The sequence below is a fragment of the Hemiscyllium ocellatum genome, chromosome 2 (genome assembly GCF_020745735.1).
Source record: "Hemiscyllium ocellatum isolate sHemOce1 chromosome 2, sHemOce1.pat.X.cur, whole genome shotgun sequence".
In the NCBI taxonomy this organism is placed as follows: Eukaryota; Metazoa; Chordata; class Chondrichthyes; order Orectolobiformes; family Hemiscylliidae; genus Hemiscyllium; species Hemiscyllium ocellatum.
Window position 1 is genome coordinate 99,177,076 of NC_083402.1, and position 27,317 is coordinate 99,204,392.

General features: G+C 41.4%; 1 long non-coding RNA gene across 3 annotated transcripts in view; it reads right to left on the bottom strand.

The window, feature by feature from the left end:
• The window catches only part of LOC132824390 (uncharacterized), a 139,840-nt gene extending 112,911 nt beyond the window's left edge, over nt 1-26,929 (bottom strand). For 2 of the 3 annotated variants that reach the window (XR_009645664.1, XR_009645663.1), the window contains exon 1: nt 26,791-26,929. This is a non-coding gene — a long non-coding RNA (uncharacterized LOC132824390). Of the gene's footprint in view, nt 1-21,570; nt 21,664-26,790 lie in introns of all 3 variants that reach the window. The other variant, XR_009645665.1, reaches the window with a different exon arrangement.
• Between the last annotated feature and the right edge of the window lie 388 nt (nt 26,930-27,317).

The window sequence follows — 27,317 nt, forward strand, 5'->3', positions numbered from 1 at the left end:
GGAGAGAAGTTGGGAGAAGGGAAGATCCTACACTATAAAACAAAGAGTAGAGAACGCTGGTAAGGGTTTACCACAGGGTAACAAAGAAGCCCAAGGTGAAAGGCCTCATGTGTTTCCACTGTCGTAAAGTGGGACACATAAAGTCACAAAGCAGATTGTTAAAGAAAGGCACTGTGGTAAAAGAAGCTAAGCCAGTGGTATTAGTGAAGGTAGTAAAGGAAACCCCAAGAAGAGCCGAGGAGCTGCATGACTGTGTACAGCCTAGGCAGGGGCTAGTACCTGATCTCTATGAAGAATTCACCTCTATGGGTAAAGTCTACTTGGAAAAAACAGGGAGAGATGGACAATAAGTTATAATTTTTGAAAATTACAGGATCTAACCAGTCACTGATAGGAAGAGATGAGTATGTCATGTAAACATGTTGAAACCATATTATACTCATGAGAAAGAACTGGAGATACAGGTGTTAGTTACTGCCCTGCTGAGTGAGGAATCAAATCCAGATGGTGTGAATTTTGATGTGCCTCAAAATAGATTTAAAAATGATGAAGTATTTGAGGAGTGGGATACGTTAGTAAACTCTCTAAGAAGCATAGAATGCAATTGAAAGGTTTGTTACTTTACACTCTTTCTGATCTGTTATCTATGTGTGCAGTACTTTATGGGACAGATAGACAGAAATTTAGTGTTCCCCTATGTAAGCTCAGGTTGGAGTGCCAACTCAAGACTGGGGAAGTAAACAGTGGGAGTGATTGTCAGAATATTCGTTCCAGGAATTCAATTTGTTCTTTGGAATGACTTAGCAGGCTCCAAAGTGGGAATGCCACCCTTTATTGTGGAGAAGCCCAAGGGAGACCAAAAAACTGAGGAATTAAAACAGAAATTTCCTGGTATTTTCCCAGACTGTGTAGTAACCAGATCCCACTATTATAAGCCACAGCACAAAGCCGAAGCTAAAGAGAAAGATGAAGGAGTTGAGGTTCAGTTAGCATATATCCTGTTTAATGTGATGGTACAGGAGAGACCTGAACAAGCAGAGGGTCAGACAGAAGTGTTTAGTCCTGAAAGGCTAAGGGACTTGCAATGGCAAGACAAGATAATAAAAGAAATGTATGTGGATGCATACTCTAAGAAGGAGGCAAAGGATATTCCTAAGGGTTATTATCTGAAAGATAGAACCCTAAGATGGAAATGGAGACCACTGCATGTTAGGGCAGAAGAAAAATAGAGCGAAGTGTGACAAATTGTGTTGCCAGTAACATACAGACCTGGAATGCACAAAGATGTGATTAACTTTTGCCGTACATGTCCTACATGCCAAATGGTAGGTCAGCCACAGGCGGTAATAAAACCAGCACGTTTGTTGTCAATTCCCACATTTGAAGAACCTTTTATGTGGATTATAATTGATTGTGTAGGTCCCCTCCCGAGAATTAAAAGTGGGAACCAGTACTTGCTAACCATAATGGATGTGTCTACCAGATTTACATTACAGAATATCAAGGCAAAAAGGGTGGTAGAGCTTTCTTCACATGGTATGGGCTACCCAGAGAGGTTCAGTCAGACCAACGGTCAAATTTTATGGAGGTTATGGGATAGCTTAGGTATATCCAGTGTGTATCATCCTGAATCCCAGGGATCTTTAGAAAGGTGGCATCAGACCTTGAAGACCATGTTTTGTGAGCATACTGTCAGGACTCCCAAATGATTGGGATAAAGGCGTCCCATTTATATGGTTTGCCATTGGAGATGCCCCAAACAAATCTACTCAGTTCATTCCATTCATTCAGGCGTGACGTGAGAGGCCTTTGGTCCTGTCAAGTTTTTAAAAATTAATTTCAAAGCTGGAGATCTCACAATTAGATTATGTATCGGAGGTGAAATCAAATATGTGCATTAGCGAAACAGCACCTAAAGAGGGCATAGCATTGAATAAAAGCAGCTGGCAGATAAAAGCTCTGAGGCATGGATGTTTTCCTGAGGGGATGACGTGTGAGAACTGTTACCAGTGATAGAAGATCCCTTTAAAGGCAAGTTTAAAAATGAAGAAGTCTTTGAGGAGTGGGTCAGGTTAGTAAACTATCCCTCTCAGGAGCATAGAATGCAGTTGAAAAGTTTGTTACTGCAGTATAAGGACATATGTAAGAACCAGATGGGGAGGACTAATGCTATTTCACATGAAGTAGACGTGGGAAATACTGCTCTGATAAAGCAACACCCCTATTGGCTTAATCCTTTCTAAGCCAGACAGGTTCAGAAGGAGGTGTAGGCCATGCTCGATGAGGATAACATTGAACCAAACCAGAGCGAGTGGAGTTCGCCAATCGTCTTAGTTCCCAAACTGTACGGGACTTAACAATTGTGCATAGATTATCAGAAGGTCAACGCTGTTATAAAATCAGACTCATATCCAATTCCAAGATTAGATTATATTCCATACAGTGTGGAAACAGGCACCTCAGCCCAACAAGTCCACACTGACTCCCCGAAGATTAACCCACCCAGACCCATTTCCCTATCCTATATTTACCCCTGACTAATGCACGTACAACTATGGGCAATTTAGCATAGCCAATTCACCTGACCTGCACATCTTTGGACTGTGGGAGGAAGACTGTATGAAGAAAGTTGGACACACTAGTTACATTACCAAGTTGGACTTATTGTGTAATTACTGGCAGGTACATTTATCAGAGACGGTGAAAGAGATTTCTGCATTTGTAATCCCAAATGGACTATATCAATTCAAAGTGATGCCCCTTTGGAATGAACACACCAGCCACATTCCAAAGACTCATGAACAGAGTTGTGGCTGCGTTAACAAACTGTGCAGTTTATTTGGACGATATAGTGATCTTTAGTAAGTTCTGGAAAGACCACATGATAGAGTTGGCAGAGCTTTTTGAATGATTACAAGAAGCAAAACTGGAAATAAGTTTAAACAAAACTGAATTCAGAGATGATGTTATTGAGACATAACGTCGGTCATGGAAGGTTAACTCCATGGAACGTGAAGATGAAGACCATTGAGGAATTTCCACTACCAACCTCGATGAAAAGGTGCTTCGATTCTTAGGATTAAGAGGATTCTACTGGAAGTTTGATCCACTTCAGCAGTGTAGTGGCACTCTTAACCGATTTGCTGATGAAGAACACAAAGTTTTGGTGGACAGAACAATGCAGTAGGCATTCAACCATTTGAAAGCAATATTAACCAATTATTTAGCTGCACCAAACTTTTTAAAACCGTGCCATCAATGCTAATGACATAGGAATTGGAGTTGTACTACCACAGGAAAATGATGATGGGATTGAACTGCCAGTTGGCTACTTTCTCGAAGAAACTCAACATTCACCAGAGGAAAGACTCCATGCTCGAAAAAGAACTTGAGTTTAGTACTGGCCTTACAACATTTTAGTATATACGTCACAAACAATGTGTCGGAGACGGTTGTGTACATGGATCACAGGCCTCTTACATTCTTAGAACGCCTTAAAGACAAGAATGTGAGACTATTTCATTGGAGTCTTATGTTACAGACTTTTAATTTTAAAATCATATGTATTTCAGGTTGTAAGAATGTAATCACAGATGAGTTATTGCGGACTTAACTGATAAAGTTTAGATGAAATTTGTACTTATCCAATGTTTTATATATAAAATGGGAAGAAGTTAAGGTGAACTTAGATTAAAGTTATCTGTATATTTTGATAATGTGTTTAAAGAATAGAATTAAAAATAAAGCCATCTTCAATAGAAAAAAATGAAGAGAGGCAGCACAGGGTGGCTCAATAGGGGTGGCACTATTGCTCAGTGGTTAGCATTGCTGCCTCACAGTGCCAAGGATCTGGGTTCAATTCCAGCCTCAGGTGACTGTCTGTGTGAAATTATATTCTCCCGTGTCTGCATGGGTTTCTACCGGGTGGTCCAGTGTCCTCCCACAGTCCAAAGATGTGCAGGAATTGACCATGCCAACTAGCCCATAGTGTTCAGGGATGTGTTAGTTATGGGTAAATGTAGGGTAGGGGAATGGGTTTGGGTGGGATACTCTTTGGAGGGTCGGTATGGACTTGTTGGGCCGAATGACCCATTTCTATACTGAAGGGATTTTATGGATTTTCCTTATCTTGGTTCATTTGTTTCTTAAGGGGGAGGAGTTATGAAGATGTTGGGGTACTGTGCCTTTAAGAGATTTGAAAAGCTGGCCAGGACTTTGAGAAGCACAGACAGTCTGGAACAAGGTAACAATGTAATATTTGGTTGAAACAACTAGCTAAGAGCTGTGTTGCCTGGAATACGAAAACAAATTCAAATTTGGCCAATCTGTTTAAATTATGTTCCAAGATACCAAACTCTAATCAAGTTTGAACTTAGTATTTTGACAATGTTCAAACCAATGAAATTATCCAATGTTTTGGGGTATAAAATCATACAGTTAGAACAGTTACCCAGAGTGGTAAAGAGCAGCCAGCACCAACAATGAGAGAGACTACTTACAGGAAGATCTGCTCTCTTAAAGGGACCTTTGTCTATCAAAGACCTGTGAAACAGAATCCCTAAGAAGAAAAGAAAACAGAGAAAAATCCACAGAGGACATTCAGCAAAGCTGACTGGTTTTGAAACATGATTATATATTTTTTTAAATTGGGAGTTTTATCAGACTAGTATTGTAAAAGATAGATCTCGAGAAAGGAGGTGCAAATAGTTGTTAGTTAATTATTTTCTGTTAGTCGTAAAAAAAGTTAACTTTTATTTTAAATGGTGACTTTTGAGGATAATTCTTTGACTTTTGAATTTTAATAGATTACAGCACGAGGTGAATCTTTTCTGTGTTGCTGGTTTAAATTAGCAGAGGGCTTTACTCTGTGTTGTAACAGTAGGGAGAGATTAGAGCCCCTTAAAGCTCAGCAAGGCCATCTAGTTATGGAACTGCAGGAGATGGAGAAGATACTAAAGGAGTATTTTCCATCAGCATTTGCTGGAGAAAAGGATATAGAATGTGGGGAAATAAATAGCGATAAATAACTAATGATAAATAGCAATAGGAGGTACTGATAGTCTTAAAATGCATGAAGGTGGATAAATCCCTGGGACTTGATCAGGTGTACCCTGCCTGGGAGCTAGAGAAGTGAATGCTGGGTCCCTTGCTGCGATATCTGTATCATCAATAGGCAAGGTGAGGTGCCACAAGACTAGAGGTTGGCTAACATGATGCCAGTATTTAAGAAAGGTGGTAAGGAAAAGCCAGAGAATTATAGACTGGAAAGCCTGACAGGTTGTTGATGGCAATTCTGATGGACAGGATTTACATGTATTTGGAAAGTCAAGGACTGATTAGGGGCAGTCATTTGTGCATGGGAAACAGTCTCTCACTACCTTGATTGAGTTTTTTGAAGAATTAACAAAGACGATTGATGACAGCATAGTGGTGGATGTGACCAGTATGGGCATCAGTAAGATATTTGACAAGATTTCTCATGGTACACTTGTTGACAAGGTTAGATCACATGGAATACAGGGAGAACTAGCCATTTGGATACAGAACTGGCTTGAAGGTAGAAGACAGAGGGTGGTAGTGGAGGGTTCCTTTTTCGATAGGAGGCCTGGCCCAGTAGAGTGCTGTATCCACAGCTTTTCATCATTTATATAAATGATTTGAATGTGAACATAGAAGGTATAGTTAGTAAGTTTTCAGGTGACACCAAAATTGGAGGTGTAGCGGACAACAAAGAGTTACAATGGGATTTTGATCAGATGGGCAAATGGGCCAAAGAGTAGCAAATGGGTTTTAATTTAGATAAATGTGCATTTTGGAAAGGCAAGTCAGGCAGGACTTACTGAACAAATAGACCTTGAAGTGCAGGTTCATACTTCCTTGAAAGTGGAGTCTCAGGTAGACAGGATAGTGAAGAAGGTGTTTGGTATGTTTACCTTTATTGGTCAGTATATTGAGTATGGAAGTTGGGAGGTCATGTTGCAGCTGTACAGGACATTGGTTAGGCCACTTTTGGAATACTGTGTGTAATTCTAATCTCCCTGCTATAGGAAGGATGTTGTTTAGCTTGAAAAGGTTCAGAAAAAAAATTACAAGTATGTTACCAACATTGGCGGGTTTGAGGTATCAGAGAAACTAAATAGGCTGGGCTATTTCCCCTGGAGCATCAGAGGCTGAGGGGTGACATTGTGGAAATTTATAAAATCATGACGGGTATGGATAGGGTAAGTAGATAATGTCTTTTCCCCAGAGTGGGGGGTCAAAAACTCAAGAGCATAGGTTGAAGCTGAGAGGGAGTGATTTAAAAGGGACCAGAGGGGCAGCGTTTTCATGTAGACGATAGGGCATGAATTGAATCAGCTGCCAAAGGAAGTGGTGGAGGCTGGTACAATCACAACATTTAAAACGCATCTGAACTGGTATATGAATATAAAGAGTTTAAACAGATATGGGCCAAATGGGACTAGATTAGGTTCGGATATTTAGTTGGCATGAACAAGTTGGACAGCAGTGTCTGTTTCCATGCTATGCATCATGATGACTATAATCCTGCATTAATTAGTGAATCTTTAATAAATCAATCTGCTACAATAATAGATTTTAAATTCTTCAAATAATTGTAAGCATAGATTCTGAAGTAATTATTGGATTCACATACATACAAAAGGTCACTAAAACCATGAGGGAGCGAGATTTAATTACAAATTATTTGAGCAAGCCAATGTCAGACAGTGAAGAACAGTTCCCATGTCATCATAGGGTGAATTGAATCGCAGGTGCAGAAAATAGCAGACATTGGAATGTGGGTTGAATGAACACATTTTAAGAAACCTAAGGATAACGATGGAATGTCTAGTAAACCATGAGAAAGTTTGAAACTTTCCCCAGGGCTACCCATTATTGAGCATACATTCATGTGATTTATTTGATTGCATGTATATGTAATTAATTTAAAAAACTGGTCTATAAATATAAAATGTGGGATTGAGAATAAGTCTATAAGAATGCACATTTGTCCTTTCTTCATTGTTCACTGGGTCAAAATGACGACAGAGTAGGACGCTCCTGTTGGAGCTCCACTGCTCTGCATGTTCTTTCTCTTTTTTTTTCTTTCTTTTTCAGCTCTTCTCTCCCCTCAGCAGCAGAGGTGAATACTTGCGTAATGGCAGACATCTGCAACTAGTCCCTAGATCAGTTCGGCCGGGAACAGTGCATGGGCTGCGAGCCCTGAAACAGGGCTTGAAGCCCTGGAATACCGTGAGCAGTGAGCCTTGGAGCAGCACGTGGACTGTGAGCCCCGGAACACAGTGAACAGCAAGCCCTGGAATACCATGAGCAGCGAGACCTGTAGCAGCACATGGATTGTGAGACCTGGAATACCGTGAGCAGTGAGCCCTGGAGTAGATCATGGACTATGAGCCCCGGAATACCGTGAGCAGTGAGCCCTGGAGCAGCATGTTGACCGTGAGCCCCGGAATACAGTGTGCAGTGAGCCCTGGAATACCATGAACAGTGAACCCTGGAGCAGCACATGGGCTCTGAGCCCTGGAATACTGTGAGCAGTGAGCCTTGGAGCAGCACATCGACTGTGAGTCCCGGAACACTGTGAGCAGTAAGCCCTGGAGCAGCACGTGGACTGTGAGCCCCGGAACACAGTGAACAGTGAGCCCTGGAGCAGCACGTGGACTATGAGCCCCAGAACACTGCGAGCAGTGAGCTCTGGAGCATCACATGGATTGTATGCCCCAGAGCACTGTAAGCATTGAGCCTTAGAGCAGCATGTGGAGTGTGAGCCCCTGGAATACTGTGAGCAGTGAGCGTTGGAGCAGCAAATGGACTATGAGTCCAGAGCACAGCAAGCAGTGAAACCTGGTTCATCACATGGGTTGTGTGCCCTAGAGCACCACAAGGATCAAGTCCTGGTCCAGCGTGCGGGCTAAAGCCCCAGAACACCATGAGTAGTGAGCTCTGATACAGCACATGGGCTATGAGCCCCAGAGAAGCACAAGCAAGCAGCCCTGGAGCAGTGTGGTGAAGCAGCCCCTGAGCATCGCACAGGCAGTAAGTGCCAGGCAGAGACCTATGCGGAGGAAGCAGTCCTGGCACTTAGAGCAGCTCAGTGCTGGTACAGAGCGGTCTAGAGCTTGGAGTGGAGAGGGGGACAGCTGAGCTGCTGCACTGTAATGTCTATTTGAAATTTCTTACCTTACTGTGACATTAACCCTTCAATGTTGTCCTACGTTTAACTTATGTTTCAACTCTGTAAGTAATACAACTACTTTTATTCTTCTGCTGTACCTTAGATGTTGTGATAAGAAGGAGATATTGTAAAAGCTTTTCACTGTCCTCCCACAATGGAGTACATCAGATTATAAAAGGATATTGTATTGTGTTGCATTGAAGTTTCTTCTCACCAGTATAATTTCAATAAACTATTTGATGCAGGAATTGAACTCCCAGGTGTTGAGTGATATATTTAATCATTCCTCCCCATGCCCACCTGCATGCTCTATTGCACCAGGGTTAATCCCCTGGCTTGATGGTAATAGTTGAGTGGGGGATATGCCAAACCATGAGGTTACAAATTGTGCTGGAGTACATTTCTGCTGCCGTTGATGTCTCACAGTGCTCCATAGGAGCCTTAAGTTGCTAGATCAGCTTGAAGTCCGTTGCAATTAGCACAATGGTAGTGCCACACAACACAATGAAGGTTATTACCAACCTGAAGGCAAGACTTTGTCTCCACAAGGACGGAGCAATGCTCACTCTTGTCATGGACAGGGACATCTGCAGGAGCCAAACAGGTAAGGATGAGGCCAATGTTTTTCCATCTATTTGGCTCATTCAACACTTGCTGCAGACCTAGTCCAGCAGTTATGTCCATTGGGACCAGACCAGCTCGATCATAACGCTGTCACTGAGTTACTGTTACTGGTGGATTTTGAAAACCCCACCCAGAGAACATTAAAGGCCTTTACCATCCTCAATGCTTCCTCCAAGCCTTGTTCAACATGGAGTGCTGATCTATCAGCTGAGGGAGGATGATATCTAGTAATCAGCAGGATTGTCTATGTTTCACCATGAGATTTCAAGGGATTTGGAGTCAATGTTAAGGACTCCCAGGCCACCTCCCTCCCAACTGTATACCACTGTGCTGTCACTTCGACTGGATCTGTGGGACAGTGGGACAGGACATATCCAGGAATGTTGATGATGGCATCTGGGATGTTGTCTATAAAGTACAATCCCATGAGTAAAATTGTGTCGTCAGGCTGTTGCTTGGCTAGTCTGTGAGGCGGCTCTACCAATTTTTTAATGACCCGAAGATGTTAGTAAGAGAACAGGGCTGTTTTTGCCATTGTCATTTCTGGTGCCTTGTAGTGGCTGATACAATTGAATAGGGTAAAAACAAGGTAAAAACAATGACTGCAGATGCTGGAAACCAGATTCTGGATCAGTGGTGCTGGAAGAGCACAGCAGTTCAGGCAACATCCAACGAGCAGCGAAATCGACGTTTCGGGCAAAAGTCCTTCATCAGGAATAAAGGCAGAGAGACTGAAGCATGGAGAGATAAGCTTGGGGTGGTTGGGGGTGGGGAGAGAGTAGCATAGAGTGCAATGGGTGAGTGGGGGAGGAGATGAAGGTGATAGGTCAGGGAAGAAAAGGTGGAGTGGACAAGTGGAAAAGGAGCTAGGCAGGTCGGACAAGTCCGGACAAGTCATGGTGACAGTGCTGAGCTGGAAGTTTGAAACTAGGCTGAGGTGGGGGAAGGGGAAATGAGGAAACTGTTGAAGTCCACATTGATGCCCTGCGGTTGAAGTGTTCCGAGGCGGAAGATGAGGCGTTCTTCCTCCAGGCGTCTGGTGGTAAGGGAGCGACGGTGAAGGAAGCCCAGGACCTCCATGTCCTCGGCAGAGTGGGACTGGGAGTTGAAATGTTGGGGCACGGGGCGGTGTGGTTGATTGGTGCGGGTGTCTCAGAGATGTTCCCTAAAGCAGTTGAATAGCAGCAGTTGACTTTTCCATATTGGGAAAATATCTCTGACTATGTGGGCGGCACGGTGGCACAGTGGTTAGCACTGCTGCCTCACAGCGCCTGTAGACCCGGGTTCAATTCCCGACTCAGGCGACTGACTGTGTGGAGTTTGCACGTTCTCCCCGTGTCTGCGTGGGTTTCCTCCGGGTGCTCCGGTTTCCTTCCACAGTCCAAAGATGTGCGGGTCAGGTGAATTGGCCAAGCTAAATTGCCCGTAGTGTTAGGTAAGGGGTAAATGTAGGGGTATGGGTGGGTTGCGCTTCGGCGGGTCGGTGTGGACTTGTTGGGCCGAAGGGCCTGTTTCCACACTGTAAGTCTAATCTAATCTAATCCTATCTATGCCTCTCATAATTTTGGAAACCACTATAAGGTCACCCATTAGCCTTGGTCTTTCTAGTGAAAACAATTAAGTTTATCCAAACTCTTTTCATAACTTAAACTCTCTAGCCCAGGTAACATCCTGATAAAGGCGAAAGTGAGGACTGCATATGCTGGAGATCAGAGTTGAGAGTGTGGTGCTGGAAAAGCACAGTAGGTCAGGTAGCATCCGAGGAGCAAGAGCATCATCCTGATGAAGGGCTTTTGTCTGAAACATCGATTTTCCTATTCCTCGGATGCTGCCTGACATGCTGTGCTTTTCCAGCAAAACATCCTGATAAACTTTCTGTGCACCGTGTCCAAAGCATCCAAATCCTTCTATTATTGTGGTGACTAGAAGTGCATGCAATATCCCGAATGTGAAATAACTAAAATTTTGTATAACTATAACTTGCCAACTTTTATATTTGATGCCCCAGCCAATGAAAACAAGCATGCTATATTCCTTCTTGACCACCTTATCCACCTGTGTTGCCCTTTTCAGAGATCTGTGGACCTGTACGCCAAGATTCCTCTGTAAGTCAATCCTCCTTAGAGTCGTGCCATTTATTGCATAATTCATACCTGAATTTGATCTTCCAAAATGTATCACCTTGGAGTTATGCAGATTAAATTCCATTTGCCGTTTTTTCTGCCCAAATTTGCAATCTATCTATATTCCACTGTATCCTTTGACTATCTGCAACACCACCAGTTTTGGTGACTTCCACAAATTTACTAATCAGACCACCTACATTTTCCTCCAGATCATTCATATTTATTACAAATAAAGATCCCAGCATTGATCTCTGCGGAACACAACTTGTTACTGATCTGCATTCTGAAAGGCACACATTCACTGTTGCTCTCTGTCTTCTAGGACCCATCACTTCCTCCTTCATTACGTTGTTCTCCCTGAGAGTATTTATACACCTTTCCTTCACCTCAACACCCCTCATGTCCCTCCCTTTGATGGGTACTGATGTAAAGTACTCATTAAGGATCTCACCTATTTCCTCTGGCTCTGCACATAACCTCCGTCCTTTATGTTTGAGAGGGTCTATTCTTACCCTCTTGCTTCAAATATATGCGTAAAATGCTATGGGATTCATCTTAGCCATTTTAGTCCTCCTAACAGCCCGTTTGAGATACTTCTTTCTTTCTCTATATTGTTCAAGGACTTCAGCTGTTTTTAGTTGCCTAGACCTTAGGTATGCTTCCTTTGTTTGACTAAGCTGATAATTGCCTCTGTATTTCAAGGTTCCTCAAGCCTGCCATTCCTTGCCTTCATTTTCACAGAAATATGTCTGTCCGGCAATCTAATCAACTGATCTATAAAGACTCCCACATGTCAGATGTGGATTTACCCTTAAACAACCACTCCAAATTCACATTCTCCAATTCTTGCCCAATTCACTTATATTTTAATACTTTCATCCTTATTCATGAGTATCCAAAAACTAGTGGAATTATACTTACTATTCCCAAAATGCAACCCCACTGAAACTTTAATTACTTGCTGGCTCATTTTCCAATACCAGTTTTAATATGGCTCCCTCCCTCATTGGACTACCGACATGCTGTTTCAAATAACCCTTCTGGACACACCTAGCAAAATGCTCCCCATCCAAACCCCCAGTACTAAGGGACTTCTGTCAATTTGGGGAAAATCACCTCACCACAATAACCGTTATTTTCATACCTTTCTAAAATCTGACTACATATCTCTTTCTCTGTTTCCTATTGGTAGCTGACAGGTCTGTAATACAATCCCAGCTCTATGTCTGAGCTCAATCAAAAATGCTTTGCTGCAAGATACCTTCACAGTACCCTCCCTCAACACAACTGTGTTATGAAGTAAAGAGAGCGTATAGTCACTTTAAGACAGAAGTGCCATTTCTGAGCTGAAAGATTGTAATAGCACATGTATCTGTGACTAGCTGACAGGTGCAGAGAGTGCTGAGGATTGATAATATGCAACAATCAGTTTGAAGTTGTGTTTTGATGTTAAGGCAACTGAATTTGAATTTAACCAATTAATTTAAATTATGCCCAGGATACCAAAAACCAGTTGAATTTTAATTTGATTGTATTGACAACATCGGATGAATGAGAGTCTTGGGAACACCTCAATGCTCTCAAAGAAATCTCTCAGAAAGCATCATCCATTACAGCAACCAAGAAATTTTACACAAAGACACTTGCAGTTAAAAAAAAGAAGACTCAGCGAGAAGATAGCAGATTCGGAAGGACAGAAGGAAACAGCAGATTCAAAAGACAAGAAGGAAGCTAACATAAGAGACTGTATGGACTTTGAGACATTAAGTTAATTTAATGTTTAATAATTGCATTATTGGAGCAGCATTTTTATAGAGTTGGGGTCAGATAGTGATTAGTTAAGAAAAAGGGGGCTTGGATTTATTAATAGTTTTTGTTTAGCGTTCACGGTTAGAGATAGGAAAATAAATTGTTATTTTTTTCTTTAAAGAGTGGAAATCAGGGGTTTTCTTTCATTCACACACACTTTTAGCAGATCACGAGGTGAGGCAAGCTTTTTTTGGGATGTTAATTTTAATTAGCAGTGGGGTTCAACTCTGCGCGTGACATATTGGGGGCTTTCCAGGATTTGGACAGGTTTGGACAGATCAGGTCTGGGAATTGGACACGTTTTGTCAGGTCGGGTCCAGGATTTGGACAGATCATATCGGGGATTTAGTTAGGTTTGGACGGATTTAGACAGATCTGGATGGGTCAGACCTGGAGTCTAGATGGATTTAGACAGATTTGAACAGATTTGGGGTACAAAAGATCCCAACAGATTTAAACACACTTGGGGATTAGTGTCCTGGATCTTTAAATAAATCTTAGCTGAGAAAAATCTATTTAATTTCAGCTACATGTAGGTGGTTAGATTAAAAGTGAGAGAAATGGCACTTTTAATTACTAAATGTTTTCTGGAAGTGGCAAAAGTGACTTTGGGAGTTTTTAAAAGGAGGGCAGGGCAAATGCTACTGCAATTGGCAGACAAACTGGAGCTGGAGGTTGCCTGTGTCTCTGAAAAAAGATGAGGTTATTACCAAAATAGCTTGATATTTAAATATTCTGGAAAAACAATATACAATCGACAATAGGTGCAGGAGTAGGCCATTCTGCCCTTCAAGCCTGCACCACCATTCAATATGATCATGGCTGATCATCCTTAATCAGTATCCTGTTCCTGCCTTATCTCCAAAACCCATGATTCCACAATCCTTGAGAGCTCTATCCAACTCTTTCTTAAATGAATCCAGAGACTGGGCCTCCACTGCCCTCTGGGGCAGAGCATGCCACACAGCCACCACTCTCTGGGTGAAGAAGTTTCTCCTCATCTCTGTCCTAAATGGTCTACCCCATATTTTTAAGCTGTGTCCTCTGGTTAGGCACTCACCTATCAGAGGAAACAAGTCTCCTGCCTCCAGAGTGTCCAATCCTTTAATAATCTTATATGTCTCAATCATATACCCTCTCAGTCTTCTAAACACAAGGGTATACAAGCCCAGTCGCTCCAGTCTTAGTGTAAGGTAATCCTGCCATTCCAGGAATTGACCACGTGAACCTATGCTGCACTCCCTCAATAGCCAGAATGTCTTTCTTCAAATTTGGAGACCAGAACTGCACACAGTACTCCAGGAGTGGTCTCACCAGGGTCCTGTACAGCTGCAGATGAACCTCTTTGCTTCTATACTCAATCTCTCTTGTTATGAAGGCCAGCATGCTATTAGCCTTCTTCACTACCTGCTGTACCTGCATGCTTACCTTCATTGACTGGTGTACAAGAACACCCAGATCTCTCTGTACTGCCCTTTACCGAAATTGATTCCATTTAGGTAGGAATCTGCCTTCCTGTTCTTGCCACTAAAGTGGATAACCATACATTTATCCACCCTAAACTGCATCTGCCATGCATCTGACCACTCACCTAACTTGTTCAGGTCACCCTGTAGTCTCCTAACATCCTCATGACATTTCACCCTGCCACCCAGCTTAGTATCATCAGCAAATTTGCTAATGTTATTACTAATACCATCTTCTATATCATTAACATATATTGTAAAAAGCTGCGGTCCCAGTACTGATCCCTGCTGGTCACTGCCTGCCATTCCGAAATGGAGCCATTTATCACTACTCTTTGTTTCCTATCAGCCAACCAACTTTCAATCCAAGTTAGTACTTTGCCCCCAATACCAAGCGCTCTAATTTTGCTCACTAATTAGAAAGGCCATTAGAATCTACGGAAATGGGTATAATTCAATTTCAGATGAAGCAGCTTGAGTTAAATGGGATAGAAAGGGAGAGAAGATTCATAGCATTAGAAAGACAGAGAAGAAAGAGAAAGAGAGAGAAAAGAATGAGAAAGAGAGGGAGGGATTGAACTTCAGAAGTTACAAATTAGTCAGAAAAGTCAACTTAACAGGATGATAACTTGATAAAGGGAGAAGGTAAGGATGTATACATATATGTTAAAATGCTGCCACATTACGAAGAGAAAAATGTCAAAGCTGTTTTTATTTCATTTGAAAAATTGGCCAGACAGATACAATGGCCAGAGACAATGTGGGTAATGCTGGTTCAGTCTAAGCTGGTAGTTGATCAGGTATTTGCAGCACTGTCAGATGAGGGGTCAAGAGATTATGCCGATATAAAACAGGCTATTTTGAGTGCTTGTGAATTGGTATCAGAAGCGTATAGACAGCGGTTCAGAAACATAAAGAAGGAACCAGATCAGACTTATGTTGAGATTGAAATAATTAAACATATTAATTTTGATAAATGCGTGTGGGTCTTAAAAACAGATAAGACCAATGAGGCTCTAAAAGAGATCATTCTACTTGAGGAGTGTAAAAACTCATTTACAGACATGATAAGAACTTATGTAAATGAACAAAAAGTTCAAGAAGGGAGAAGAGCAGCAGAGATGGCAGATGACTATGCATTGGTGCATAAGGCGAAATTGAGCTTCCGACAGGAGTTTCACCCTGTGAGGGATAGAAATTGGGAGAAGGATGGATCCTTCACGACAAAACAAAGAGCGGATCACACTGAAAATAGTTTACCACAGGAGAAAAAAGAAGCCCAAGAGGGTGGAAAGGTGGTGAAAGGCCTCGGTTGTTTTCATTGTAATGGAGTGGGATGTAAAATTACAGTGTCAATGGTTTAAGAAGGGCACTGGGAAAAGGTATTTTCACTGCCAGAATGTGGGACACAAGATCAGAGTGCACGTTGTTGTAGAAAGGTACTGTGCGGAAAAATGTGGTAAAAGAGGCTAAGCCAGTGGGATTAGTGAAAATACTAAAGGAAACCCCAAGAAAAGTTGAAGAGCTGTGGGGAAGTTAGCAGTCTAGGCAGGGGCTGGTCTGGAGTTAGTGCCTGAGGACTAGGGAAGTAATAGTGCGAGTGATTGACAGAGTGTCAGTTCTAGGAATACAATTTGTTCTTGGGAAATATTTAGGAGGATCCAAGATGGGAGTAAAACTCCTTGTGGAGAAGCCAAAGGAAGATCAGGGAACTGAGGAGTTAAAAGAAAAATATCCTGGAATTTTTCCAGACTCTGTAGTAACAAGATCCCACTGTCATAAGTCACATCAAGAAGCAAACACGAGAGAAAGACAAAAGAGTTGAGGTTCAGTTAGGTGACACCTAGTTTGATGTAATGGTGCAGGAAAAACCTGAACACGTTGAGGATCAGGCAGATGTGTTTGGTCCTGAAAAACTAATGAACTTCCAGAAGAAAGACAAGACAATAAAAGATACACACATTGATGCATGCTCAGAAAAGGAATTGGATTGTATTCCTGATGGTTATTATCTTAAAGATAGAATCCTAAGACACAAGTGGAGACCACAGCAGGTTAGTGCAGAGAAGAAGTGGGCGGATTGTGCACCAGATTGTGTTGCTGGTAGCATACTGACAGGAAGTGTTATATGTAGCATATGAATTACCTGTAGGAGGTCATCTTGGTGTGAGGCAGACACAAGCTAAGGTACAAAAGCACTCCTATTGGCCTGGACTGGACAAAGGTGTGATTAAATTTTGCAGTATATGTCATGAATGCCAAATAATAGGTAAGCCACAGGCAGTAATAAAACCTGCACCTTTATTGCCAATTCCCAAATTCAAAGAACCTTTTATGCGGGTTATGATTGATTGCGTAGGTCTCCTCCCTAAAACTGGGAACCAGTACTTGGTAACTGTAATGGATGTGTCTATCAGACTTCCAGAGGCAATTCTTTTATGGAGTATGATGGCAAAAAGGGTGGTGGAGTTGGTAGCTTTCTTTACCCAGTATGGACTACCCAGATAGATTCAGTCAGACCAATGGTGTAATTTCAATGTTAGGTTATTTAAGGAAGTTATGGATAGCTTAAGCACACAGCACTTTAAATCAAGTGCAAACCATCCTGAATGCCAAGAAGCTTTGGAAAGGTGGCATCCGACCCTGAAGACCATGTTAAGAATGTACTGTCAGGATTACCCTAATGATTGGATAAAGGTATCCATTAGTATTGTTTGCCATTAAAGATGCCTCAAATGAATCTAATCAGTTTCCTCCCTTTGAGTTAATATTCAAACATGAAGTGAGAGAGCCTTTGAAATTAGTTGAAGAAAAGTTGACATGACTGAAGAGGAGGATCTCACATTTAGAATTATGCATCTGAGGTAAGGGAAAGATTAAATCAGGTGGGTGAGTTAGTGAAACAGCGCCCAAAGAGGGTACAGCATTGAATGAAGAAGGTGGCAGATAAAAACTCTAAAATTTGGATGTTATCCCATGGAGTGATGTATTAGTATTGTTACCAGTGGTAGGAGATCCACTCAAAGCTAGGTTTGGTGGGCCCTATCAAATTGAGAGAAAGTTCAGTCAGATAAACTACCTGGTAAAGAACCAGGATAGAAAAAAAACTCACCGGGTATGTCATGTGAATATGTTGAAATCTTACTATAGTAGAGATAGGAAACCGGAAAAACAGGTATTAGTTACTGTCCCCCAGAATGAGGAATAAAATTCAGATGTCGTGGCATTTGATGTGCCTCAAAATATGTGAAATAATGAGGAAATCCTTGAGGAGTTGGATAGGATAGTGAACTACCTGTCTCAGAAGCTAAGAACCAAGTTGCAAAGTTTGTTGCCACAGTATAAGGACATGTGCAGAAACAAGATGGGGAGAGTTAATACTATTGGGCATGACGTGGAAATACGGAATGCTGTTCTGATTAAACAACACTCCTACAGGCTTAATCCTCTCAAAGCCACACATGTCCAGAACGAAGTGGATGTGATGCTCAGTGAAGATATCATCAAATCCAGACAGGAGTAGAGTTTGCTGGTTCTGTTAGTCCGCAAACCTGATGGTATTCAATGATTTTGTGTGGATGATTGGAAGGTCAATGCCATAACAAATTGGACTCCTATCCAATACCAAGATTGGAGGACTGTATAGAGAAAGTTGGACAAGCCACTTACATCACAAAGTTGGACTTACTGTGTGGTTATTGGCAGGTACCATTATCAGAGAAAGTGAAAGATGTTTCTGCATTTGTAACCCCTATATCAATTCAAATTGATGCCCTTTGGAAAGAAGAATGTACCAGCTACATGCCAATGATTCATAAATGGAGTTGTGATCGGATTAACAAATTGTGCAATTTATCTGGATGATGTAGTGATCTTTAGTGAGTCATGGGAAGATCACATGGTACAGTTGGCATTCTTTGAATGATTATGAGAAGCAAAGCTGGTAATAAACTTAAAGAAAACAGAATTTGTGAAGGCAGAAGTGACATTCTTAGGACATAACATAAGTCATGGAAGGTTGACTCCAAGGAATGAGAAGACAAAGGCCATCGAGGAATTTCCATCCTCAAAGAAAGATGCTTTGCTAGTTTGGTTTAGTTTTAGCTGGGGATCCCGAGAACCTGCTGGGGTTAAAAAAAAGAGGTTCCATGTTTCAGCCAATGATCCCTCGCTGATCCTCTCTACAACCTCTTTCTCCTGTAAGACCTTGAGTTTGAATTTATCTTTTTGCCAAAGGATATTTTTATCAAATGTTGCAGGATATTGGAACTGCTCTTTGCTAAGTTGTGAGTATTCACATTGGTTGGATTTTCAACAGTTGTTATTCAAAATTCTGCTTTCTTTTGCTTGTGTTTCATTCAGTAGTCTGTAAACAAATTCAGTTTTGTTTAAAACTGAGTGGTTTGACCTGCTGCATCACTCCTGCTTATATCTGCATCCTGCATCCACATTACATCTGCTTAAAACAACTAGAAAAGTTAGGGTCTGGGTTACCTTCTTGAAATGTTTTGAGGAGTCTGGCCTGGTCCAAAACAAGCTGACACCCTGTTTGACAAAATGGTATGGTGAAAAACCTGAACAGGTGTAAGGTCAGGCAGAAGTGTTTAATCTGAAAGGCTAATGGACTTACAACAGAAAGCTGAGGACATAAAAGATCTGTATCATGATGCATACTTGGAAAGGGAATCAGAATGTATTTCCAAAGGTTATTAGCTTAACTACAGAATTCTAAGACAAAAGTAGAGACCAAGGCAGGTTAGTGCAGAGGAGAAATGTGCTGTTATGAACCAGATTGTGTTGCCAGTAGCATACAGACAGGACGTATTGCAGGTAGCACATGACTTACCAGTTAGGAAGTCATCTCAGTGTGAGGAAGACTCAGGCTAAGATTCAAAAGCACATCTATTGGCCTGGGCTGCATCTGTAAAATATGCCACAGGATAGAAAAGCCACTGGAGAAACATATCTTAGTGACTGCCCCGCAGAGTGAGGAATCAAATCCAGATAATGTGAATTTTGAAGTGCCTCAATTTAAGTTAAATAATGAGGAAGTCCTTGAAGAATACAATTGAAAAGTGTGCTATTGTCTCAGAAGCAAAGAACCAAGTTGAAAGGTTTAATGCAGCAGTATGATGGTATCTGTAGGAAAAGAATTGTGCAGGAGATGGAAGTAACGTATGCTGTTCCGATAAAACAACACTCCTACAAGCTTAATCCTCTCAAAGCTACAGAGGTCCAGAAAGAAGTGGATGCGTTGCTCAAAGAAGACATCATCAAGCTGAGTCAGAGTGAGTAGAGTTTGCCGACTGTATTAGTTCCCAAACCTGACAGGACTCGATGACTTTTTGTGGACTATCAAAAGGTCAACATCATAAGTAAATTGGACTCATATCTGATTTCAAGGTTGAAGGACAGTATAGAGTAAGTTTGACAAGTCACTTATATCACAAAGTTGGACATATGTGTGGCCATTGGCAGGTACCTTTATCAGAGAAGGCAAAATGCATTTCTAACTCCAAATGGGCTATATCAATTCAAAGCTCTTTGGAATAAAGAATGTACCAGACACATTTCAAAGACTTATGAACAGAGCTGTGGTGGGATTAATTTGTGCTGTCAATCATATGATTTCATGATCTTTAGCCATTAATGGAAAGATTATATGGTACAGTTAGCAGAACTCTTGGAATGATTATGAAAAACAAAACTGGTAATACATTTAAAGAAAGCAGAATTTGTGAAGGGAGAGGTGACGTTCTTGGGAGTGAACATCGGTCATGGGAGGATGACTCCAAGGAACATGAAGATGAAGGCCATTGAGGAATTTCCATGCTCATCCTCAAAAGAAATAGGTGCTTTGAGTTTTGGGACTGAGCAGATTCTACCAGAATTATTGTAACAAACTTCAGCAGCGTGATGGCCTCGCTGACAGATTTGCTAAAGAACACAAAATTTCAATGCCAGGGGGCATTTGAGAAGTTAAAAGCTCTGTTAACCACAACACCAGTTTTAGCTACACCAAATGTTTTAAAACGTTTTAAAGATGCAATCAACGCCAGCAATATGAGTCTTGGAGCTGTATTAATGCAGGAGGATGATGGCGGACTTGCAAGGCCAATAGGTTATTTTTCAAAAAAACTCAATATACACCAGAGAAGATAGTTCATAATTGAAAAAGTGTTATTGAGTTTGGTACAACATTTTAGCGTTCATGTGATGTTCAACGTTTCAGAGAGTGTTGTGTAGATCGACCACAACCCTCTCACATTTTTGGAAAGATTTAAAAACAAAAATATGATACTATTTCATTAGAGTCTTATGTTACAGACTTTTAATTTACAAATTGTACATGTTGCACATCATAAAAATGTTATTGCAGATGCATTATCATGGATTTAAAAGAAAATATGTAGGTAAGATAGAATCTAAACAGTCTAATGTGAGTGCAAAACTAATCTGAAAGGTATCATTTAAATTAACTTAGATTATGCCCAGGATACTAAAAATCAATTGATTTTGAATTTAACACCATCGGATGAATGAGATGGTATGAGATGGTATGAGTCTTGGAAATTTAAAAGGAAGGGCATTTTGAAAGGTAGTCAGAGCTAACTGCCTATCGAACATGAGAGCCAACTACCAGTTGAAGAAATAAGCACCTCAATGTTCGCAAATAAATCTCTCAGAAAGCATCATCTATTAAAAGTACCAAGAAATTTTATGCAATGACACTCACAAAAAAGGAAATTCACAGAAGACGACCCAGGGAGAAGACAACAGAATCAGAAGGATGAAACAAAACAGCAGATTCGGAAGGATGGAAGGAAGCAGTATATTCAGAAGACCGGAAGTAAGACAGTATAAGAAACTGCATGGACTTTGAGAGATTAAGTTAATTTAATGTATAATATTTGTGTTATTGGAGCAGCATTTTTATAGAGATGGGTGATTTAGTGATTAGTTAAGAAAGAGGGGGATCGAGTTTGTTAATAGTTTTTGTTCAGTGTTCACTGTTAGAGTTAGGAAAATAAATTGTTACTTTTTTCTCTAACAGTGCAAGTAAGGGGTTTTCTTTCACTCACCCACACTTTTAACAAATTACAAGGCGAGGCGAGCTTTTCTGGGGCATTAATTTGAATTAGCAGACTTCCACATTGTAACAACTGTGATATGATCCCTAACTAAATGCAACTCGTCCACCTCTTTTGCTTCCTCGTCTATCTCATCTAAAACATCGTTATCCCAGAACTTTAAGTTGCCAATCCTGTCCCTCTTTCAATTGTCTCTGCAATAGCAGCAACATCACAATTGTTTGTATTAATTCAGGCTCTAAGTTTATCTGTCTTACCTGTTATACTTCTTAAGCTGAAATAATATAGTCCAATCCTCCAAGGCAGCATCTGAGAGTCGATGTTTCGAGCATAAGCTCTTCATCAGGATACTAGACAAATAGAATCCATACAGTACGGAAACATGCCATTCAGCCCAACAAGTTCACACTGATCTCCCGAGGTGCATGCCACCCAGACCCACCCCTTCCCTGTGCCTCTGCATTGCCCATGGTTAATGCACTTAACCTACACATGCCCGAAACTAACATGGCTATTCCACCTAATTTGCATATCTTCAGACTGTAGGAGGAAACCGCAGCACCCAGCAGAAAGCCATGCAGACATGGAAGAACATGGAAACTCCACACAGATAGTCACCTAACAGTGGAAGTGAACCTGGGTTCCGGCATAATGAGGAAACAGTGCTAACCAGTGCGCCTTCCTATACAGCTGTGGGAAAGGAAGGACTGCAATGAGGAGAAGGAAGTCTAATGAAGTGCATTAATTGTTGGAGACTGTATGGAAGCATAAAAGATGAGCAGTAACCAATAGGAATAAAATCAGATATACTTGTGAATGAAGGTATTTGACACACAAGAGTTCCATGCCGAAGTATGCAAGACCAGTTGGACCAGTTTCTATTCACCATTTTATGAGTTATTTCTCCTGAGTAATTGGATGTGTTAGAGAAATAGGAAGGCAGTGAGTGTATAGTATTGTTACTACAATGACTTGAAATTTTCCATAGCATCTAGAAGTTAAATACCTGGCTGTAGCATAAATAAAGCTCTGAAGGAATTAATGTTTATGTTGCCTTAGCTCCAACTAGCCTGAGGGTGGAGACAGTGAGTTCTACACTAGCTTTCATGGGGAGTAGAAAAGAATGTAAACATCAGAAGCTGGACTAAGCAATCACTGGAGCTTGCTCCACCATTTAATATGGCTGATCTCATCTGAGCCTTTAACTCTACTTTCTTCTCGCTGTCCATGATCCTTTTTAGCCTGTTATCAATTAAAGTTCTGTCTATCTGCTCCTTAAATTTATTAAATGTCCCTGCATCCAACACAGTCTGAGCTAGTGAATTCTATGGATTCACAGGTCTTTAAGAGAAGTAATTCCTCTTCATCTCTGTTTTGAATCTGCCACCCCTTGACATAAAATATGGTTTCTCTTTCTCTGGATTGCCCCACAAGGGAAAACTTGGCTCTACATCTACATTGTATTCCCCTGTAGCATCTCAATTAGATCTCCCATTCTTCTAAACTTAAGTGAGAATAGGCCTACACTGCCCAATCTCTCTGCATAAGACAAGCCGTTCATCTCTGGAATTAACCTAGTGAACAATGTTTTATCTAGTATTGTGCATAGTGATGTAGCATGTTGTGCAGCCATAGAGGTCCACGGCTTTCAGCCCATCGCGCCCACGCCAGTCAAAAACAACCACCTGATGATTCTAATTCCATTTTTCAGTACTTGGTCCATAGTTTTGCATGCCTTGACATTGCAAGTGCACATCTAGCTGGAATGATAGTGTGGGGGGAGGGTCTCAGATTCGTGGGGCATTGGGACCAAGTCTGGGGGAAGGTGGGATCCGTACAAACTGGACAGGAGTTACACATGGGCAGGACCAGGACTAATATCCTTGGTGGAGTACATGGTAGAGTGGTTGGGAAGGATTTAAACTAGTGTGGCAGGAGGATGGAAACCAGAGGAGTAGGGCAGTAGATGCAGAAATTGAGGGAGAGGTAGAAACCTAGGCAAACATGATTAAGAACAAGAACAGGCAGGGAAACGCTGCTGAAAGGAGCAGAGGTGGTGATCTGAAATACATGTGTTTCAATGCAAGGTGTATAATAGGCAAGGTAGATGAAATTAGAGCTTGGTTAGTACTTAAAACTATGGCATTATTGCGATCATGAAAACTTGGCTGAAAGAGGAACAGGACTGGTGGCTGACTCTCCCCAGATTTAAATGTTTCAGGTATGATTGAAGGGAAGTAAAAGAGGTGGGGGTGTTGCATTATAGATAAAGGAGTATCTCTCAGCTGTAATGAGGGAGGATACATCAGAGGACTCATGCAGCTAGGCAATATAGAGAGAACTCAGGAGTAGGAAAAGTGAAATCAACAGCCAGCAGGAGATTCTCTCCTCTATGTAGACAGATTTTGCAAAGATGTAAAAACAGCAGGGTTGTTATGGTGAGTGATTTTAACTTCCCCTATATTGACTGGAGCTCACTTTGTGCTTGGATGTAGCACAAGTTTGAAGGACTATTCAGAAGGGTTTCTTGTCATCGTATACAATCAATCCAACCAAGGAAGACATTATACCTAGACCTGGTTTTGGGAAATGAGCCCAGCCAGGTGAATGAAATTTCAGTGGAAGTAGTGATCATAGTACCGTAAGTTTTAAGATACTCATGGATAGGGATAACAGCAGTCCTCTGGTGAAGGTGTTAAATTGCAGAAAGACAAGCTACAATAATATTTGGAGATGCCGATATTAGACTGGGGTGTATAAAGTTAAAAATAACTGAAATTATACATTGAAATAGTTACATCACACTATTGCTATAAATTCTGTGTCCTACAATCTTATATTCCACAACCACCTGATGAAGGAGCAGCACTTCAAAAACTAGTGCTTCCAATTTAACCTGTAGGACTATAGCCTGGTGTTGTGTGATTTTTAACTTTGTACACCCCAGTATTGGTCAGGAACTGGAGAATTTGGAAATGGCTATTGGAGGGTAAATCCACATCAGACATGTGGGAGTATTTCAAACTGCTGTTGATAGGAGTTCAGGACCTGCTAGAATGAAGGCTAGGTATGGTAAGTTAATTGAACCTTGAATGAACAGAGATGTTATGATCTTGGTCAAAAAGAAAAATGAAGCATACATAAGGTCGAGGAAGATGGACCTGACAAAGCCCTTGAAGAATATAAGGAAAGTAGGAAAGAAATAAGGAATTAGAAGGGCTAAAAGGGGTAATGAAATGTAACTAGCACACAGGATTAAGGTGAATCTCAAGACCTTTTATATAAATATGAAAAGCAAGAGTGTAGTTCGCCCACTTAAGGAAAAAGGAGCGAATCTATGTGTGAAGCCAAAAGAGCTAGGTGAAGTCTCAAATGAATGCTTAGTGTCAGTAGTCACCAAAGAGATGGAATTGATGATCTCTGGGGAGAATCCTCAACTAGCACTCCCAGATCCCTTTGTACTTTGGCTTTATGAATTTTCTCACCATTTAGAAAGTAGTCTATGCTTTTATTCTTTTTTCCAAAGTGCAAGACCTCGTATTTGCTCACATTGAATTCCATCAGCCATTTCCTGGACCACTCTCCCAAACTGTCTAGATCCTTCTGCAGCCTCCCCACTTCCTCAATGTTACCTGCCTGTCCACCTACTTCGTATCATCGGCAAACCTCGCTGGAATGCCCCCAGTCCCTTCATCCAGATTATTAATATATAATGTGAACAGCTGCGGCCCTAACACTGAACCCTGCAGGACACCGCTTGTCACTGGCTGCCATTCCGAAAAAGAACCTTTTATCCCAACTCTCTGCCTTCTATCAGACAGCCAATCCTCAATTCATACCAGTAGCTCACCTCGAACACCATGGGCCCTCACCTTGCCCAGCAGCCTCCCCTGTGGCACCTTATCAAAGGCCTTTTGGAAGTCTAGATAGACCACATCCACTGGGTGTATATTGTTAGGTGTAGGGGAATGGATCTGGGTGGGTTGCTCTTCAGAGGGTCAGTGTGGACTTGTTGGGCTGAAGGACCTGTTTCCACACTGTAGGGAATCTAATCTATTTCCAAAGTAGATTTTATAAAATACTACATGCATTGACTGCCTGCAGGTTGTGCATTTTTTGAGCAAAATAGAACGTCTCTGCAAATATAATTCTGCAAATTTATTTCATGATCATAATAAATTATGTCCTCTCTCAATCTCCTCTGCTCTAAGGAAAACAAACCCAGTCTGTCCAATCCCTCTTCACAACAGAAACTATCTAGCCCAGGCAACATCCTGGTAAATCTCACCCTCTCAGTGCAATCACATCCCTTCTATAATGTGGATACTGGAACTGCACCGAATATTTGAGTTGTGACCTGAACAATATTTTATACAATTCCAGCGTAAACTCTATGCCTCAATTAATAAAGGCAGTATTCCATATGTCTTCTCAAACACTTTATTCACCTGTCCTGATACCTTAAGGAACTGGTATACACGAAGATCTCTTTGATCCTCAATGCGTTCCAGGATCCTATCATTCATCATGTATCCTCTTACCTTCTACCCAAATGCATCAGCTCATGTTTATCCAGTCTGAAATCCATTTGCGATTGATCAGTCTATCTGACCAGCTGTCTATACTCCCTTGTAGTCTAAGGCTATCTTCCTCACTATTCACCACTCCACTAATTTTCATATTGTCTGTGAATTTACTGATCCTAAGTTAAATTCTAAATAATTAATATAAAGCACAAACAGCATGGGCCCAACTCTGACCCCTATGGGTCTGCCACTGGACTCAGACTTACAGTTGGAATAATATCCCTCAATCATCACCCTCTGCTTCCTGCTACTCAGCCAATTATGGAACCAATTTGCCAAATTTCCTTTGATTCCAAAGGCTTTTACATTTTCTTAGTCTCCAACGTGGGATCTTTAAATAGTCTTGCTGAAGTCCAAGTAGACTACATCAAAAGGAATACCATCATCTACATACCTGATTACCTCTTTGAAAACTTCAGTTGGTCAGACATGACCTTCCTTATGTACAGCACCTGATAGTAATAATGCCTGAATAGTAATATAGCCATACATAATAAAATCTTGCAGTAAATCATCTTGTTATCTAAGCACGGTGCCCTTCTATTAGACTCCACTGCAGTGTATCCTCATTCCTGACGAAGGGCTTTTGCCCGAAACGTCGATTTTCCTGCTGCTTGAATGCTGCCTGACCGGCTCTGCTTTTCCAGCACCACATTCTTGACTCTCATCTCCAGCATCTGCAGTCCTCACTTTCGCCTGCAGTGTATCCACTACCACTGATCGTTAGATACAGCCCTACACTGATGGCAACCAATTCCTTAAACAAACCTTACTCTGACACACACATTGGCAGAGGTAGCATATACCGCAAAGTGCCAGTGGTGGCAATCAAAGTCATAACGCACCAGCATTAAGTCCTCAAAAGGGCTTATTTGAAGGGATAGTAATTACCTTGGAAAACCTTGTGCCCCACATTGGGATTGTTGAAGTGGAAGAAAGATCAGGAGACGTTCTCCCTCCCTTTTGTGCCCAAATGTCCAAAGAGTTCCACACAATCTGCAAGCCTTTCGTCTGCACAACTGCTCCTTTCCAGTCCCTTCTCAAACTGTACCTCCCCCTCATGGCGTCAGAGATGCCTGATTTGCCAGCTCCGAAACAGAAATGGAGACAATGGTCTGAAAAGAATAAGCATCTTGGTCTGGATAACGTGAAGGCAACACGAATATTGCACCGTACTCCAATCAGATGGACATAATTATATTTCTAGGTTGATATATTTTATGTTAGGTTATTTTAATTAGTCGTTGAATATCAAATGTCATTGGCACAAAGACATAACGAGTAAAGTTCGTATTTTTTGCGGCAGAATTAATCGGCTCACACCAGTAAAGGACAAATTTTAATTTGTATTTTTAATGATCGGAGCCCTGGCTCAAAGCAAGACTGCCTTTACACGAACTAAATTTCGATTGTGCAAA